The following is a 21,770-nucleotide window of genomic DNA, read 5'->3' on the forward strand; positions in this document are numbered from 1 at the left end:
AAATTGCATTGACAACTTTTGTGAAATGCTTTATATGTGATGGTAATATTAACTTTGATTTTATTTCTGTTCAGAATAGTAAAAACAAGCATCGGTTCTAATAAGGTTGAGAGACACAAATCATAATTTTCATTTACTTTTACAAAAAGAAAACAGCTTAAGATCTATTTGCTTTTTCAGAAGATTATTTAAATTGACTTCTATTTTACAAATGGGCTATTTCATAAATTTTGGTAACCCCAAAATTGAAAAGCCATTTAAACTGATTTAAGCTTCTATTTATATACGGGAAGAGAATTTTAAAAATTTGTTTTCACATATTGTATATAGAATTTTCCTCAGGTATACATCATCTTGATTTAAATATATATACACATACATGTAAAATTATATATATATATATATATATATATATATAATTCAGAGAGAAATAATATCAAATATTTCTGACCTGTATGTAGTTGTAATTAAAGACAAAATGTTATTAACAAAATGTACAACATTTATTTCTAAGATTCCACTATTAGCAAATTCAGCTTGTCTTTATGGAAATCTCTTTCTGTTCCCAGGGAGCCCTCTAAATCATGTAACCATGTAGATATATTTTAAGTGATGGTCCTACGCTTTTTAATAGAGACATCCAAATGCTCATGTGTCATACTGAGATATTAAGCATTCTCTTTAACAGTGTATTTTTTAATGTTGGTACCTCTGGGATAATATTATCAGAGTAAATTATATTATTTTTGAAAATCTTGTCTTACAATCTGAGAAGGATTGAGGATTTTGGAGTCCCAAATTAAAATTTATGCCAGGGTAGTACCTCTTGATTAGGAAGATGTAAACCAGCTACACAATGGCAAGCAGAGAGCAAAGGACTCCTAGATGTCCAGAGTCCAGTCTCGACTGGGGCACTACCCAGGACAGCAGAATTTTGAGTTAGCAGTGATTTATTGGATTTTAGTTTTTATTTCCTCAGGCTTTGTGTTCCCTACATCATCTTCATTCCTTTGTCCCATTGTAAAGTTTGTTTTTATGATTATTACTATATTATTATGTCCTATTATTAGTACTGCTGGGATAAACAAGAGGAACCTAATTTAGGCTAAGCACTGAAATCCACCCAGAAATTGTGGGAGGAATCTCAAAAAAGTAGTAACAGGTGAAATTCAGAATTGAAATAATTGGTGAAGTAGACTCAATTTCATGGAAGGATGAACTAGAATGAGATATTTGGGTATGACGAGAAAGGAAAGCTATGGAAGAATGGAAAACCTAGATGTACATCTCCTATTACAGATGAGAGTACAGCAAGGAAGATGCAGATATTAATAAACTTGATGTCATAGTTTAACTAGACTATCTCCAAATAATGACATTTTTGAATGTTTTCTAAACTTTTTTTGTTTTTTTCTAAAATGCTAACTTCATTTTAGTAATTTGTATGTAATATTTGAAAAATAATATTATTTAACACATTTTATAACCTATAATTAATCCCAGTCTACTTTGTAATTATTTCACTCTATTCTGTTACTATCATTAGAAAATATGAGTAAATTATCTGGCGTTATTTTTTATGATCTTGGTGTCACTTTGTGAGCAGGTTGAGGTAATGTAATTGTTATATGTAGCATTTACATATGCTGAAATCAAGCTCATGGTAAAACTTTTACATATTTCTTAACCCACACAGAGCAGAAAATGTAGTACAAAGATAGTACTCAGCTCCCATTTAGTTGGGAAAACATTGGCCATTCAATTATGAAATACGTAAATAATAAATAAACCAACACAAATGAGGGAGAGTTTTAAATTCACTCGTCGGAAACAATAATTTTATATATCCTTTGAAATAAAGTAAATTTTAAATATAGTAGAAAATTTAAGACAGGGTCATTTCTCTACATGTGAAATTCTTAATATTCATCTACCACATATGGACTTTGAAGTATTTTCATATTATTGAATTCTCCAAACAATGATTGCAATTTAAAGTGTCTGTGAAATTAAATACGTTACAAGAAGTCAGCGTGTTGGAAGGTTGGGTTTAGAAAGCAGACATCCCTGGAATAGATGATATTAACTTATATTCTTTCTTCTGACTTCTCTGTGATAATATATTCATCATAATTTACTTTCTATAATTTGTGATGGCATCAATATTTCATAATATAGATTTATAGTATTTAAATATGAAAACTTAATTATCTGAATTGCCTACTATGTTGTTTTGAGTACAAATAATGCCATGTCAATTAATATTTAATTTTCAAAAATAATTATTTTAAAAAGTTGTTTGTTTCCAAAGTAAGGGTTAAACAAAGACATTTAAATAGCTTAAAAATAAAAATGAAAATATACCTCTGCATTTATACTTTTAGATACTTAAAATAATAACTTCTTTTTTTCTGGAAACCAACAATTCCATGAATTTTATATTTACATAGTTGGCATTTACTGCTGTTAAATATTAAACACTTTAATACTATACTTAATTACTGCAGAATAATAAAAAAACAAATGTGATGATAATTTGCTTTTTAGTAGTTTGAATTATTTTAGTGTTAGTTTGAATTATTTTAAGTGATGCTATTGTAAGATAAGACATATGTCGGCCGGGCGCGGTGGCTCAAGCCTGTAATCCCAGCACTTTGGGAGGCCGAGACGGGCGGATCACGAGGTCAGGAGATCGAGACCATCCTGGCTAACACGGTGAAACCCCGTCTCTACTAAAAAAATACAAAAAACTAGCCGGGCGCGGTGGCGGGCGCCTGTAGTCCCAGCTACTCTGGAGGCTGAGGCAGGAGAATGGCATGAACCCGGGAGGCGGAGCTTGCAGTGAGCTGAGATCCGGCCACTGCACTCCAGCCTGGGCGACAGAGCGAGACTCCGTCTCAAAAAAAAAAAAAAAAAAAAAAAAAAAAAAAAAAAAAAAAAAGACATATGTCTATCTTGTTTATGTGCATCTTGTTAATTATATATATATTTTTAAGAAAGTTGTGCAGACTTTTGCTTTATACATCTTGATCTTCATGTATTATTTTCTATGCCATTATGAAAATAACTGAGAAAAAATTTTAAGAACATTTAAGATAAGAATTCACACACACACACAAAATATATATATGTACATATGCCTAGTGTTCAATACATTTTAAAGTTCTTCTTGGTTGCTAAATGCTTTAAGGATAGCTAGTACATAGCTGGTGGGATAATAGAGCTCAGATATTTTATTTGGATAAATAGTATTTTAAAACACTCATAGAATTGACTGTTAATTCATTTAGAATAATGTGTATTAAAACACTCTTATCAAAATATATCCTTAATTTTGGGAAGTGTTCAATGACTGAGAAATCAGCTAGTAAAACTATTTGTAAGTGTAGATTTGGCTTACTTTCTTTTGAAAAATGATTTGAATTATTATTTTATAGAGTTTAATCATGGAATAAAAATAATTGACTCAAATATTATAAAATGCCAGTGGAAATGAGGGCATATTAGGGCAGCTTCTCCTATTTTCATATTATAATCTGGGCCTTCCAAAAGAGGGAGCTAAAGCATTGTGTTAAGCAGTTTGGTTTTATGAATGTGAGGTTTAGAGCAGTTTTACACATGAATTGCACACTGTGTCTATATGTACATTTAACTGAGTTTGATGTTGACTTATTAATGTTGACATATTAATAGTCAGTACTTAACTTATGATCTGCAATTGTATATTCCCCAGAAGAAAATTATTTTTCAACAATCAGAAAATAATAAAAATAAATTATAAAAGTCAGAAGAAATATTAACTAAAATTTCTTCTTAAATTTTGAGTCTTATAAGGAAGGAGAAAAATCATATAAGCCTCATATAACTTCCATCACATGATTTATTTCTCTACACTTATACAAGTAAGACTAATAACACTGAAGTTGTTTCCATACACATGAATAATCTTTTAAAATAGTATAAAATATGATGCAGTTATAAAGTACAGGAGTGTGTAAGATTTTATATAATATCAACAGTATCATTGACAAAGAGATCCTGTATGCTAATTATGTGTGGTTTATCCAACACAGCTGCTCCTTATGTTCCCCATAGACTCGGGCAAGATACCATTATAAATAAAGGTTCATTGCTAGAGTAAAAGAAAATCTGTAGAACTTTATTGTAAAATGGTATTTTACAACAGGATTAATTTAATTAGTGAATAGATTAATTTCCTTCTTCACAACATCAGAAAGAAATCTTTAACTCCAGAAGGAAATCATAAGGAGAGGAAATAATTTACCTATAAATAATTAATTTTCATGTAAACAGACTGTGAAAACAAAGTGTTTAATTCACTATCGGATACTCTCGTGTTGTTATGTTTCCTTGAGACATTACATTGAAACAGAGGGTGTTGCTCTTTTGTGAATTGGGGGTGCTTATCTTACACCTTTATGCTTTTCTTATTACTCCCATATCACTATAGATAAAACATCGTTAAGAATAATAATTTCTGATGTGTCTAGTATCTGAAGTGCCTTACAGATAATTTTTTAAAATATATAAACCAATGAAATAACAGCAAGCACAGAATTTCAGAGACATGCTAATATGTAATCTCTCAATGAAATAACTAATTGTACATTTTTTATCTCGTTTTTCAAAAATTGAGTTTTTTAAAGGATTCATTGGACATTAGAATTATTTATTCTTTGAATGATTCCAACATTTACCTTTAAAATTGTCAGACTGACATCTATACCTTGTCTTCTTCAAAGGATTGAACAGTTGTATTGACAAATTTCTCCATATCATACAATTCCTTGATATAAAAATAATTTGTGTATGCAAATAGTAACAAACATAGCATAATGTTACAGTCGCAGAAACATATATAGTGGGTTCAATCAAATAAGTTGATTACCAATTGAATTAGTTGTACCACACAAATAATTTAAAATAGATAACTGATGACTGAAACATATGTTTCTTTTAGATAGTTGATACTGAATTTGTTACCAGGTAATGATAGATGTGACTGTCTTGACTGCACAGTTTAAGCAGAGTGTTCTGTACACAGGGAAAACGAATACATTTCTGAATATGTGGGACAATAATGAAATTCTAAATCACATTCTTTTTAAACACAGAAATATTGATATCAATGTGGGGAAATTTAGGCAATATGGAAGTCAATGGAACAGACTCAGTTCTGGTGCTAAACTGGTCACCAACATAGAGAACTCCACATCATCTTAGAAAAGGTCTTCAAGGAGGCCAGGTCTGAGGCCATGATATTTAGGCTTTTGGATACTTCCAAGTAGTTCAGTTATTTTCATTGTTCTTTTTTTTTTTTTTTTTTTTTTTTTTTACTTATAAGATGGAAGCTTATTACAAAAGTAGTTGAAAGTCTAATATGACTATTTTCAAGCAAAGTTGTAAATGACTGTGAAACTGAAAGAGCCCTTAGATGTCTTCTAGCCTTCTTCCATCATTTTAAAAATGACATTAAGCCCCAGCGTGGAAAATGAATACAAGATCCCTCTCTCTGACCTTTTGACTCCCATCCATTGCCCTCTTTACAATACTAATGGTGTAATATGCATGGTGGAGTGTAATTCCACCACATATAATTTGGGAAAAGTTTAGTTAACTCTACTTTAGTACTGAAAGATAGAATAGACACTTTGCATAAATCAATTCTTTCTTCTTCACTCGGGAAGCTCAGTTGATTCATCATACTTTTGTTTTAGGAAGAGTTTCATAGAAAGCCAGACCCAACCACAGCAGCGAATTCAATGGTACTCATTTTTCTCTGTTTGTTACTCATGCTTAATACAATGCCATATTTTACATGTAAAGGATTATGAAACAAAAATGATTTTGTAAAAATATGCAGATTCTCATTGATAATGCATTCTTATCTATGTAACTACTCCAGTAGGCCTGGATTCTACTCTTTTTTGTTTGTTTGTTTGTTGCAGGATCACTTTTTAAACCATTTATCTGGGTCTTGGTATTCTTACTTGTAAAATCAGTCAATTAATTGAAATGTAAATTTGCTTTCTTCTTGCTGTAGTAATCCATTACCATATTGAATCATTCTTTTCTTAAACATCTTTTATCTAACAGAGATAAAATCTTGTAGGGTTAACATTTTTATTAAAAAATAGCACGTAAAGGTCAAGCATGTTGACTTACGCCTGTAATCCCAGCACTTTGGGAGGCTGAGGTCAGCGGATCACCTGAGGTCAGGAGTTCGAGACCAGTCTGGCCAACATGGTGAAATCCCATCTCTACTGAAAATACAAAACTTAGCTAGGCATGGTGGTGGGCACCTGCAATCCCATCTACTTGGGAGGCTGAGGCAGGAGAACTGCTTGAACCCAGGAGGCTGAGATTGCAGTGAGCTGTGATCACGCCATGACACTCCAGCCTGGGTGACAAAGGCAGATTCTGTCTCAAAAATAAATAAATAAATAAATAAATAAATAAATACAATAAACATAGCATTTAATTTCATTAGAAATCATTTTAACCTGACTCTATTTTTATTAATGATGAAAACTGGACAAATATTTTCTAAGAACCATATTTTTCATACATTTTCAAATTTTTTTTCATACTCTCATAAATGGGAGAGTTTTTTATTCTCCATGTCCTTGGAAAGTATGACTGCTTATATAATTTTTAACAATTTTTCCATTTTTTCAATATGTTCTTATTGCTACTCCCACTCTGCATTCGTGATTAATTACATGGTATTTTTAAAAGCCAGTGTAAATTTCTTTTGAAAAAATGTAGTATCACATCAAGTAAAATCCTATTCAGGACAAAACATCTTTTCAATCATTTATTTTAAGGTATAATTGCGTTTTGTTTTCCACCTTCTTAAGAGTCTAGGTAAGAAAAACTAAAACATGTAAGGAAAAGTGTTACTACTCTTCTCAAACACAGTAGTGAAATTATCTTGAGTCACTATTAGAAACTGACAGTTTGAGTATATATTTGAGTGAATGTAATAATAATAAACAAGAATAACAATAAGCTCTTTGATACTTGCGTTACCACAGTCATTAACAACAATTCCAAGAATTCTAGTTATCCACATTTTTGCATGAGAAAACTGATATTTGGAGAAATGAAATAAATTAATTGCTATGACATTGGAAGCAAGAGATGAAACTTATATTCTGACTAAGAGCCTGAATTCTTAACCATTGAGTTTAATATTTAGGTATGCTACAGTTGGTTTCTACTCTGTAGCTGAAAACATAGGGCTAGTAGTTTGAGCTGGGAATGGAGGTGCAGGAAAGTAGGAGGCATAAAGTTGGTATTGGATCAAAAGTCATAAATACCATACCATTTACAATGCAGCATATGATTTAGTATGATAGTGAAGCAATGAAGAAAAAATAGTAATTTAGCAAAACATGATTTACCCAAAATACAGTGTTGCATTTCCTTATAGAAAATATCTATTAATTTTTTTGTGATATAATCTTAAAAATCCAAATTGAGCTTTATTGATTTCTTACAACATTTCAGCCAAAATGTGCAATGTATTGTGTAGAATGAGAAGCATATTATCTGTGTGTTATTTGGGGAAAGAATATTGTCATTACAACTGTTTAATTCATACAAACGGTATAGACCTATCAATATATTTTGAGTAACTTGCTTACAGGTATTTTTAAGGAAAGTTATCCAAGCATTCTGCTAAGAGCTTAAAGTTCAATGTTTAGTAAATACATTGCATATCAGGAGATTCAAGAAAAGATGACTGGGCTCATAACCTAATACAGATATTGTAGGGAAAATAACTGGAGACCAATCAGGGGACTGACCAGAGTCCTGATACAAAGAAACACAGGTTACTTTAGTACAATTAACTCAGAAAGCTAAACTGGAGATCATCAAAAGAATAAGTCAATAAAGAGGGAAGAGAAGCCATAAAAGTACCAAAGAAATAAAGGTAGGCATGACACAATAGACAAAGTGCTAACTGTGGAACCTGCAAGACAACAGTTTCTGGGAAGTAGAGAAGAACTGCCATCATGTAATTAGGCTCCTTCTTTTGCAAACTGTACTAAAAGGATGGAAAATGTTCAAGGTAAAAAATCACACAGATAGAGAAGGACTTGACCTTTGGCGACATTTGAGAGAAGTCTAGAGCAACAGGTTTTTATTCCCTCGTGCCTCCATGAAGAATAAAACCTCCCTCAACATTCAGACTAAAGGAGCATCAATCCTGTTACAGAATTATATTTTTTGGAGAGTTGTAAGATTGTGTCCTGTATTATTATAAATAAAGATACAGAAATCGACAGTGACATATACTGATATATATCCTTACACTAAGATCCCACTTCCTGCCTCAGGTTCAGTGAGTCTTTCACTTATAACTAGGAGGCACTGGAGAACTAAGTTTTTGGACACTCACAGTTAAAATTTTAATTTTCTATAATAGTTGTTTGAAATTTCTGCTTGAAATTCTAACTTTGTATACATAAAAAGATGAACATTACATCACATTGGAATATCTTATTTAATCAAGCAAGAAAAAATAGAAAAATGTAGATTTTAATTAATGAAACATTGAAACAAGAAATGGAAAGTGTCCAGTTCACATTCTTATTATATGTTTATAATTACTGAGATAAGCATAATATAACAAGGTGGGGTTTATGAATAAAATTAACTAGAGTTAGAATTCTATTCTAACATGAGTAAATTTCGTTAACATACCAGAGTTGTTCTGTATTTACCTGTCATTTTTTTCTACCCAAAATGGTGTGTGTCATAATATTTCCTTCTCCTCATTTGGATTCAATTCAAATGTCACCTTCTCCGAGAAACCTCCCTTGCCACGTTCATAAATCTCTGTTTACCTCTCCAGTCACTCTCCATCATACCACCTGTTTCCACAGAATTTAAACATATTTTTAATTATTCTTTTTGTTATTTGTATCACTCTTCTAGAAAATACCTTCTTATGATTAAAAACTTTGCATCATACTCACTGCTATAATACTGGCATCCAGAAAAACGCTTGATGCAGAGTAATGTTTGAATAAACATTTGGTGCTAATGGTTCACTATGGAAAAAAATTAGTAAGTAATATAAATTCAAATATTTTGTATATTTTATAAGCATTAACTCCAGTTGACAATGCATTGGAGAAACCAGCAAATCATTAACATTCACCAAAAAATACTGTTCAAATTAATTTTGGTGAATGTTACTTACAAGTATGCCATCATTATTACCATTTTTGTTAGAATCATATTTTTCAAACCACAATAAAATCCTTACATAAATGAATCATCTTTTATAAGTTGTATTAATTTTAAGGTCACGAATGGCATTTACTTTATAGTTGTTAATGTAATTCAAAGACTAAAAGGGAGAAGTCATAAAAAGATTAAAAGAAACAAAGTCAAATACTTGGCATTAAAATAGATTATGATAAGAGAGCCTATGAAATTTTATTATTATTGATTTAAAAGACTTTCATCATTCACTCACATCTCCAAGATCCATGAGTAATATACTCATTTTAACTTCAAGTGATAAAATATCTATAATATTAAGTGTCCTGTATTAATTTCAAGTAATACAACTTGCAACACAAAATTGTTCAAAATATAAAGCATTGCCATTGTGTGCTATGTCAACTTAAGGAATCTTATGATGTGAATATTTACATTCAGACTCAGCTTACCTAATTTCAAGAACAATGAAATTAATCATTAAATTAATCTAAGCTTCTCTCTTACTTTTGTATATGGAGGGAACCAACACCCTTTACCTGGATATAAGAACCTGAACCATAACCTTCTTAAGAATAACGGTAGTCATTAAAGAAGCCATCAATTGTGTCTCCTCATAAAATCCTATAATGCAGTTACTGCTAGTATCTTACTTTCGCATAGAAAGTTCCTGGAGCGCCAAGGCATTAAAAGACTTTCTCAAACTCACACATGAGATATAGAGTAAAACTGGTTTTTGTAGGTAGAATGTCTAGCTCCAGGACTCTACCTGCTCTTACCCTGACTATCATAAAATATTGCCTACTAAACTTCGTGTTTACTACATTTTACACATGAGACGATTTGCACCCAGAAGTAAAGATAACCTACTAGCAAAACGGAGTAAGTAAATGTGGGAGCTGGGAGGAGATCACAGGTCTCCATGTGCATGGGGCTGGCATCATCAGCCTAGTGCACTTTTGTTTTTATTCTGATAAAATGATGTTGTTGATCATAAATGTTTTAATTCATGAACTGTTAAGCAGTCCATACATTTTTGGGGGGATATGGAAACTCTCCATGGATAACATGAAAGCTGTAGTCTTTCTTCCAGTAAACTCAAATTAAAACATAAATACAGTATTTTTGGACAGATTTCAGAATAGTTTTGATTATTTAAAATGTTCATTTTGACATTACAGGGCAATAGCCCTCAGATTTTTGTGATCAAGAATTTCTAGACCAGGCTCAGTGGCTCACACCTGTAATCCCAGCACTTTGGGAAGCTGAAGTGGGCAGATCACTTTTGTGCACGAGTTCGAGACCAGCCTGGCAAACATTGTGAAATCCATCTCTACCAAAAAATACAAAAATTAGCTGGACAAGGTGGAGCACACCTGTAGTCCCAGCTACTCGGGAAGTTGAAGTACAATAATCACTTGAACCCGGAAGGCAGATATTGCAGTGAGCTGAGATCCTGCCACTGCACTCCAGCCTGGTTGTCAGAATGAGACGTTGTCTCAAAATAAATAAATAAATAAATTCTTTGTAGAAGTAAATATCCTAGACCCCTGAATTTACTCTATACTATATAGGGCTTGATAGATAGGTACTGTTGTAATGGACAGGTAGTTGAGATGACATTTGAATAACAGGGAATCATATGAAAAAGGGCATGGAGTCAGGCAAGGACAAGTCTTTTCCATAAAGTGTGGTATCTGTTTTGACGACAGTGATTTCACTAGAGTGATTTTTGAAAGTACACTTGGAGATAATTCAATTCCTAAAGTGTTTCCTGACAAAATTCTGTTTCAAGTATATTTTTAGGTACTGGTTTATAGATATAAATGAAAAACCATATTTTAAGATTCAGAATATAGCAGAAAAAAATTAAAATACAGGAAAAAACCCAATTGCCAAAAACCAAAAACTTAGATTCAAGTCTGTAGAGTACTGATTTACATTTCGGGATGTGGTGGAGTGTTAGTAGGGATAAGGAAAGAGAAGATTACTTGAACACATTCCTACATTCCTTTAACTCCTGTATCAGTAGTTAAAGGAATTGTTGCCCAGGGGAACAACTAAAAGATTATTTAAATAATATGGCAACAGAGGTATTAATTTTCTGAAGAACAATCCAAGTACTAAACAGGAAAGGCCAATGTAAGATATAGTAAAGGTTATATCTCACTCCATTTGACAACATCTTATTTTAAAAGAGATAATTACAAATTATGGAAAAAAAATTTCTATATGAAGCTTTTGGAAGCATTGAGAAGTAATGAAAACATGACCTTAAACTCATGTGAAACGTTATAGTGTTAATTATTGGGTGATTTCATATTAAGATTATTGGTTTCAATTTTAGAGGCAATATCAAAGAGAATTCACTTCGCACAGGGTTATTTACCAGTAGGGTATAATCTATAAAATATGTCTCATAGAATTGGAGCAATATTGGATGTTTACACCGAAGAGAAAATATACTATGCTAAGCAAAATTTTCTTGGAATGAAGTTAATGCTATTAAATAAAGGTGGAATAAAGATCAGTTCCAAGCTATCTAGGCAAAACAAAGTCAGAGAGAGATAGAGAGAAAGTTACAAGTAGATATCTTATCACAATGACAAGAAAGGAATCTCTATCTGAAGTTGTTTGAAATAGTGGTCTCCAAGTGAAGGTGGTTTTCCAAGTGCAGCAGGTACAGCCTCACCACAGCACAGTGCCTAAGATGTGGTAGTGTTCAATAAGGAGAAAATTTAAATGTAAGAAGATGAAATAATTAGCTAACGGATAGATGAATACATTATTACAAAAAAATCTAAGGATATTTTTCCTGATTGTGAGTCTAAATGACAGGAAAGTGAACGGCTCATACGGGATCCCAAATAGACTTCTCAATGAACCTGTACACATTTGGGAGATCACACTACAGTGGTGGTGTTAGGAGAAGCATTGCTTCCTACACCTGCAAATTATAAGATGGACTGACATTGCTATGAAATGGAAATGAGACACAAGATCAGCTTCTTAATGTGAAAAGTTAGATACATCCATTATGGGGCTCCCGAGGCCAAGCAGGCAGTATGAAAACATTTTGCCAATTTGTCTCTCCACTCCACCTACCTCCATTAAAGGTAGTAATAAGTATGCAAGGATATCCTTTGCTTTTCAAGCCTCAGTTTTTCTTAACAGTTCTCCAAAATCCTCATGTAGCTATATACCTACAGGGCTGCGTTGTTGGACGTGGGGACAGGTTCTCTTGTTAGTAAAAGTACTTCTCATTCTACTTATCTCTTCTTTGTGAATTGTGACCTTGGCAATACTCAACCGTCTGTAAGGTTCATTTCCCATAGTAGGGAGAGATGGAGGACAGGCAAAGAGCTTCTAAAGCTAATCATAAAATACGCTGACCCATTTTTATTAGTTTCCACACCTAAGGAGTTTCTTGTGTTGGAAACTCAAGAAACTACAAATAGTGGAAAAGCCACTATTTGTAGCAATTAACTGAGTAATCTCCCAAAATGAATGCCCAGTTAAAAAGGAGAAGCACTGGCCGGGCGCGGTGGCTCAAGCCTGTAATCCCAGCACTTTGGGAGGCCGAGACGGGTGGATCATGAGGTCAGGAGATCGAGACCATCCTGGTCTACACGGTGAAACCCCGTCTCTACTAAAAAATACAAAAAACTAGCCGGGCGAGATGGCGGGCGCCTGTAGTCCCAGCTACTCGGGAGGCTGAGGCAGGAGAATGGCGTAAACCCAGGAGGCGGAGCTTGCAGTGAGCTGAGATCGCGCCACTGCACTCCAGCCTGGGCGACAGAGCGAGACTCCGTCTCAAAAAAAAAAAAAAGAAAAAGAAAAAAGGAGAAGCACTTTTAGTTAAGTTTATTCTGTCTTTGAAGTAGAGGAGGAGTCGGGCTAGGGAATAATGAACCAGGGAAAGTAGAAAAGCAGGAGGGATGGAAACAGAAGTAGCAGAGAAGCGGGGATTTAAAAAAGCTGTACTGAATCAAGAAGCACAGGTGGTCAAAAGCAAAAATATAAATAAGTCATCGCAGTTTATTGTAAGGAGAAAACCTATCTGCTTTCTAGGTATCAGCATAGATTTATACTGAATCTGTTAGAAAGCAGTAGACGACATGCAACCTAAGTCAACTTTACTTTAGCCATCAAATGATTTAGAATTAAAGCATAACAAAAAAAAAAATACAGAAGGAGATGAGTGTGGATATCTTTCCTCAAAGATTATAATTATATTTAAAAGAGCAAATACATATAACACTCAGCACATGAACCTAGCATATTAAATATAGTAACAGTAATTTTTTACATCTATATATAATTATATACTTGGTGTATTATTTGATTTTTTTAGTATATATGTTATTTAGAACATTTTAAATCACATGCTAACTACTAAAAATATCTTCTGTAATCTTAACTTATATGCTTTCTTTTCTGTATGCTAACATTGGTTACAAATATACTTTTTTCAAGTTGATTATTTAATATGTTTAAATTTTTCTCACAATGAAGGTAATTAAAGATCACTTTCATACAAGGCTGCTTAAGATAAGCCAAAAACTGAGAAAGAAATGTAAGTAAAACATTACATAATTAGAATTGGATATATGATTACAACTGCTATTTTAATAAAAAATTCATATCACTGAAGGTTTATAAAACATCTCTTTTTCATAGAAAACCACTATGTTGTATGCATACACATAGATTTCTAAAATGATAAAATAGTTACTTATTTTTCAAGATATCTTTCCAAATTCATATTTTATAGAACAAAATAATACTTTTAAGTGATCAGGATACATTTCTTCAAACAGATAACCTAAGTAGAATTTGCAATCTGGTTAGAATGTACTCACAATCTTTCTATATAGGCCTTTTACTCACATTTTCTTATAATTTAGGAAGACTACAATTTATGATCTTTGCAATATAAATATAAGACATACATAAGTTGCATTTTATCCTGCAATGACATTATATTATTTCCTGAATGTGTGTTAAACATTTTATGCAGTGTAAGACTTCAACAGACCTAGTTAATTTTAGGTGTATAGAAGAATTTTCTTGCCCATGTTTAATAAAGGGTTGCAGTGATTTCAAAGCTTTATCTGTCAACTAGCAAACTTGCATGCCTAATAGGTCTGGGAGGAGCAAAAGGTCTACAGTGGCAACATGTTTCATTGTAAACTGTTATGTGACCGTGCTACTGAAACTGCTGTGGACTCCCACCCCTCTCGTGTCTTCATTCTGTCATTTGGTCTCTGGAGGTTTCAACATTAATCTTTGGGTATAAATGCTTATGAACTCCCAGTAGCTTGCTGATACATACTTATTTCAAGAAATTTTATCAGAACAATTCTCTTCTTAATTTTCTAAAATCACAAATTATTTCCAAAGTTGAAATTTACTTTCCTATTTAAGTAAAATAATCTGACATATTTAGCTATTGAAAAACCAAATTTAACAAAGGTCACAGGTCCAAAGTTGTGAGGGTGAGACACATCACACATATTTATATATCTAACTGTCTATATATAGAGAGAGATATATAAATATGAACAGACTATTGATAAAAACTCTCCATCTTACTATGCTGAAATAATCCTATAATATTTTTTAAAAAGCACTTTATTACTGATATTAACAATTTGTATTTTAATAGAACTTCATATTTTAAACTAACTAAAATTAACTATAAAGATAAATATTTTTATTGCAAGTATAATGATATTCTTTATTGTCAGTGATTGCATTAGGAATCTGAATTCTAAATTAAACAAAAAAGACAGATAAATATCATTTGAATAAACAAGTGCACATATTATTATAATACATTAATGATTTAATTTTTGGAAAATTATGTATTGTCAGAAATACAAATCTGAATTTTATTTAATGCTAGTATGTGAAAAAAGCTGAATTAAAATCATATTTAATATGTCACATCATCTAGATAAACTGGCAAAACTTAGGGGAGGCAGAAAACTATTTTCTTTCTTCCAACTGTTGGACCTATTCCACTCCCTGCTTAATACATGTGTAAATACTTTATTAAGTTGTAACATTAATAAGTTGTGACATTAATCTAGAAGAAGTGGTAGTAATGAAATATTTCTCTTTGATTGTTTTATGAATTACTGTATATCACATATAAGAAAAAGCAATACTATTTAAACTTAGTATCATTTTTAATATAAAGTAAATATACAATCAAGCACATTGTTGATTTACCAAGTAATACAACAAATGTTTAAGAGCTATTGACTCTCAGGGAAAATAGCCAAATAAGTATTTAAAAATTTCACCGTATAATGTGTTTGCTTTGTATTATACATGACCAATGTAAAATTATGAGTTTTATTTCCTGATAATTATCTACTTTTTATATAAACGTAGTTTGAGATAGCATTAACTTCTATGTTATCTATTTCTCATCCACTGTAAATGTGGGTAAAATGATAATAAGTTTTGTGAGGTGTTCAAGAATCGTGAACATCCAATAAAGAATAGTTATTACTAGGTACAGTCTAAAAAATAAAATTCTAATTTTTCCTATTCAAAAAATTATCCAAGTCAACCATTTTAGATGGACTATAATTGAGTTTAAGATTTTCCAAAAATAAAAAGGGTTCAAATGATATTTTATCACTTGTTTATAATATAATATCTAACACTGACTAATAAAGGAGTTACTTTAGTTCCTCCTGTTACACCATTGTAATAATTAAATATGATAATTAATTTATGTGAACATTGAATGTTCACAATTTTTGATTTAATTGATTGTACTTTCTTTCTGTTTTCCATATGTATTCTGGATGCATACACACACAAACACACAGACATGGCTATAGATATAGACATACAGAAATATGAATGAAGAAACATATATATGCAGATATAGAGATAGAGTTTTAAACATATAAATAGAGGATACATAGATGATAGATACATAGATATATACATACATACATAGATAATATATACATAGATGATAGATAGAAACATAGATGATAGATAGATAGATACATAGATGATAGATAGATAGATAGATGCATAGATGATAGATAGATAGATAGATAGATAGATAGATAGATAGATAGATACATAGATACATAGATGTTAGTCTGTAATTTCAACTAAGTTTTCTGTTAACTTTCTGTTAAGTTTTCTTGAACGGTTAAGTTTTCTTTAAGAGGAAACTGTTACATTTCTTCTGCAGCTTAATTACCATTAAAATTAAAAAGAAAACATTTTTCTTATATGTTCTTTATATTGTGAAGCATTTATGACATATAGATGTGAATATTTTAAAACATTTGTAGAAATGATGTAATAATACTACAGTAACCTGCTTTGGTAGAAAAAAAAAATACATTTTAGAGTTGTCTGATTGTCGGGGAAAAACTCCCTTAGACAACTTTTAAGACTCATTTCTCAGTTTTACAAAACTAGTTAATTTCATATCATGTCTTTTGACCCAGGAAGTGAATTACTGTTGCTCTTTTGCCTGGATTACACCTTGTTATAAGCATTATTTGTTATCTCCCCTGTTATACAGCTTGCTGTGTATATCGTTTCTTTTTTTATATGACTTTCCAAAGATGTTATTTTACAAACTATGAGGAAAAAGTCTATTATGCTTTAGAAATTGTGTTAATAATATATAAAGTATGTCAAGTGAAGCATATTCTAATATAAATTCTGTTAGATATATGTTTCTACCAACATCCAATACATTAATGAACATGTTAAATCTTTCATATTCAAATTTAAATAATAACTGTTAGTTACTATATTTCCACTGTAAATTGAATTAGTGTTTGGAGGAGAAATTAAAATGAAGTCATCCACACTCTTCGGAATTGTAGAGCCAATTTCAAAATCTGATATGAGGGGCTGGCTTTTTAATCCATATTTATAAAACCATCATATGCTCTGGTGTTTCATCGATCAATTAGAGAGATCAAAAATTATCTTGCTCATCAAGAGAAATAGAAGATATATAAAAATGCTTCTTTCTCCTGCAACTGGTTTATAATTTGCTAAATTAATAAGAAAGAAAAAAATACTCAGAAAAACCTTGAAAGTCATTTTGAGAAAATATTCAGCTCTTTTCTTTTTGTCTTTACTTTTCTTCCTAAAATATAAATAAATAATACATCTCTCTCACACACACACACAAACACATACACACTCACAACACTCACACAGAGCATCTGTGACCACAGCACCCCATGATGTTTCCACTTTCCATTCACAGCCAATGAGATCCATTATAATGACTTTTATGTTTGGAGAGGTGTTTCTTGGAAGTGCTAATATGAAGTCTCTTGGTCAGGCTCCAGAGACCCTGCTTTTGTTCAGGCACTTTGCATTTGTAATGTGACTAGAAGACCATGTCTTTCTAGTGCTAAGTTTAGGGATAAGTGCATTAACATACTAGGGCTGTTATGGAAATGTATAAGACTGCTATAAAGACATTTTCCTCACTGTATACTCCTTACCATATTTTAATAATGAGGATAATGGTGCTTCCAGGCAGAGAAATTGAAATGACTCACAAGAGAAAAAAAAAAAAAAAAACCTTTTTAGATTATTTATTTATAACAATCCAGAATTCATTGTTTTCAATAGTCTATACATCTCTGTCTCTCTATCTATCTATTCTATCATCTATGTATTTATCTATTATCTGTGTATCTGTCTATCATCTCTTTATGTATTTTTCTATATTTCTAATTTGAGTTTCATGACTTAATACCTTAAGGTTACACGTAATAATGCATATATATACATATATACATATATATACATATATGTGTGTGTGTGTATATATATGTGTAAAACTTGACAGTCTTGGAAATGTAACCTGATCTCTTTCTAAGCCTCTGCTTTCACATGTGTAAAATTAGAGATAGAGAGAGTTAAAACCCCTTTTCTAAAGTTCCAAAATTTATATAAACACCTAAATAAGATAATGTCATGGGTATTGAGAGTTATTTGGGATATCTTTGAAAAGATAACTTGTTTCTGAAAACAAGTATGCAAGATACAGAGAAAGAAATTGCTTTATCTTAGGAAACATGTTTTATGTTCTACAAGAGAAATGACCACATTTATAAATTTAGCATCAGATAAAAACAAACAAGACTCATTTTAAATCAATGTCCTTTTGATTCTATTTAGCATGCTTTCTTCTTCTTTAAGAAAATGTAACTTTAAGCAGATGATTTATAAGGTAAAATACCCAAGAAACTAAATAGAATTTTTATTACAAAAAAAATCTCACCATGAATCAAAATTACTCTATGTTAATATTGCTATTGACTTTGTGTGTATGTGTGTGTGTGTGTGTGTGTGTGTGTCCTTGAAGTCAAAAGTATTACACTGGACATTTTTTAAGACATCATTTTTTTCTAATGTGAGATTATTTGTACATCATATTTAAATGTGTCTTTGAGTGAGCAAAATTAGTCTTAAAGAATATAGCAAATTAATGATAAGTTATATTGAAGCATCTGCATTAATATTAAGTAATTATCTAGACTATTTACTTTCACAGAGAACAGTTACAGCCAATGTTTATTCATGACACATTCACACATTTTAAAAAATTAACTTTCACCTTAATTTATACTTTCTTGTATATTATATGTTGCCACATTAATTGCATATTTTATATTATATAATTTGTAAGCACTCTCTACAGCATTCTTATTAACTACACCCATATACTGTAGAAATATTGTGGGGAAGGAGCATCTGCCTCATATCACTATTGATGCCTAAATAGAGCTAAGCCAGTAGAATAAAAAAAAATAATTAACTTTGCTTTAAAAATCTTACTTGGTGAATGTACCATGGAAGGCACGCAGCATTGGCTAAGCTTGGCATGTATAGGGGTTATAGGAAAACACCAGAACAAATCCCTCCATGCAAGATGACGTTCAGATGAGCTTCTGATTCAACACACGATTTATCAAGCTGAGCAACACAACATTTAAAAGAATAATTTCAAGATCAACTTTGATATTGTACTCTTCTGACACACAGGCAATGGTATGAAGCATTTTTATTTCCTTTATGCAATGAATGCAATAACAGTAGCATAATTATGCAAACCTTTTCAAAGATTTTTAAACTTTCAAATACTGTAATAAAAGAAAAATAATATTTTGTATCCTAGAAAAATTATTATCTGACTAGACTATTGTTTTTATTAGTACTACCAAATCTGTCTAACTTCAGTGAATTACTCTTAAATTCATACTACTCTCTGCTTTCTCTAAAGCATTTTTTCTATTTATTTCTAGAATTGGATTTCCTCCCAGTATGTACTTATCTTACTTATTTTTCATTTTTCAAAACACGTATAGAGATGAAGATATTTCAACATGTAAACATATATCTATTAAGTGCATATAATTATGTATCTACTCCTCATTTGGAAAAACTTCTGTCGAACCCATAACATATGTTGTGACAAGACTACAAGCACATACTATTTATATTATGTTCAAGTTCTTTGATGCTATGTGCTGTAATAGCATGTTATTTCATTTTCTTTACCTTTCAAAAGATCTATGTTTCAAACCTGGATTAGCCAGTTTTATAGCTGCAAAAATGTATTTCACAATTGACATAGCATTGCCTAGGCAATGATGTAGTGTCTGAATGTGAAAAGTAGGATTCATCTTCTGCAGAATGTAGGAGAAGGTTTTTTACAAAACTGAGAATCTTGAATAATCAAAGTCGTTCTTAACGGCTGTGCCTGAAGATGGGTAATTCTTCTGAATTCATAGATAAAGCAAAGAGAAGAAGAAAGATTTCCTTCTGTCTTGCAAAAGTTACCACTATTTTTGATGTCACAAAGTCATTCATTCTCCATGCTACAAAGATTTAGAAACCTTGTGAAAAAATCACTATTAGGAATCTCATATATCTATAATACAAAATATAAAATGACAACACCTCTCCGGAGAAGACCACCAATTTCTCCTCAGATCTGTAGTCCATTGTATCTTCATCAAAAGTTGATGATACAAATAAATGTAAACTTATCTACTACAGTTAATAACTTTCTTTTTATGACACCTTTGTTATTTAAAACAGATTATGAGAATTTCACCCTGGTAACAGTCTCTAACTGTCAATACTAAAGAATTTTGATGACTTTATAGCTAAAATCCAAGCCTTTATTGAGACAAGCATACCTGCACAAATTTATTTGATGTGAATGGACATCTTGAGCATGCGATGGAAAACACAATAAAACAATTATCCACCAAATCAATGCATTTCCCACATCACTTCAATTTTTTTCAATGCCAATTTTGCCTTAGAAACACTCTCCCTTTCTTGTGGCTTTCATCTAGTCGTCATGACATTAAGACATATTTGCCTACAATAATGGAAAGCAATTATAGCTAACAGATATATACATTCAAAGTGTTGACCTCAGTGAGAGTCACAAATATGTGAAGAAACCTCTTTTACCAGGTAAAGTGATCACCTTAATCCTGACATCCAATATGCATCTGTGGAATTTTTACTATTCATACATTGTTTCATTGATAATATTGAAAATAAAGAAAGCATTTCTTATTCAGTTATGAATAAAGATGCCCTTATTTTTCACAGTTTTGACTCAAATGATTTAAAGAAAAGTTATAAGAAGACCAGGAGTCCATTTCAAATTAATACAATAATCATATACATGAACACACAAATATGTGAGTAATTGAAAGCCACCACAATCAACTGATACAATTTTAAGTTTAGTTTTATTTTTACAACAATATTCCATATGCAAATATGAGGACTATAAAAAGAACATGAGTAGGTATCAGCTTTGTAAAAGTAAAATAAGAAGCAAATGTTGCAAGTTTTGTCACTGAGCATGTAAACATTTTATTCAAATACTACTAAAATGTATTCTTATGTGCTTCCAAGTGTTGAGAGAGAGAGAGAGAGCAAAATATAGCAACTAGGAGAAAAGCAATATTTGTACTACTTCGTTATAAGAAAGCAAAAACTGAATAGCTTACATTGTCAAGCAAAGTAAATAACACTTACCTTGCTTAACAATGGAACTGAGTTTAGCCCTACTCCGCACTGACAATTCCGTTGTTGCTTCTGTCTCGGTCCTTCTCTTCTCTTTTTATAGTATCTTCACAGCTGAATCTTCATGCATCTCAGTGTGGCTTTCTCTTCGAGCATCACTTTTAACTCAGACAGGCAGGAAGCTGAAGCCAAAGGAACTCTCTATCTGATTGGTTTCCATTCAGCGTTTCTGATTAATAAGAGACGTCCCTCAAATAGGAAGATATTGCCGCTGATGGCGCTGCAGGGCGCCAGGTTTGGGCTTGGGGGAGTGAAGACCTCTTTGGACACTGATTTGCAAGCGAATGAAGTGGGAGGACTCAGAAAGGAGGGCCTTGTCAAAGACCCCCCATAAGAAAAAACGACACAGTGTTTTTAGTCTCGGTTAATCAGCTCTCCTT

At 31.7% G+C, this 21,770-nt stretch overlaps 1 protein-coding gene across 1 annotated transcript in view; it reads right to left on the bottom strand.

The window, feature by feature from the left end:
* The window catches only part of CDH9 (cadherin 9), a 169,786-nt gene extending 148,320 nt beyond the window's left edge, over positions 1 to 21,466 (bottom strand). Inside the window, exon 1 of the mRNA XM_033179264.1 lies at positions 21,343 to 21,466. The gene's annotated coding sequence lies outside the window, so the exon portion shown is untranslated. The remainder of the gene's footprint in view (positions 1 to 21,342) is intronic.
* Positions 21,467 to 21,770: the final 304 nt, after the last annotated feature.

The sequence above is a fragment of the Trachypithecus francoisi genome, unplaced genomic scaffold (genome assembly GCF_009764315.1).
Source record: "Trachypithecus francoisi isolate TF-2019V2 unplaced genomic scaffold, Tfra_2.0 Lachesis_group2, whole genome shotgun sequence".
NCBI lineage: Eukaryota > Metazoa > Chordata > Mammalia > Primates > Cercopithecidae > Trachypithecus > Trachypithecus francoisi.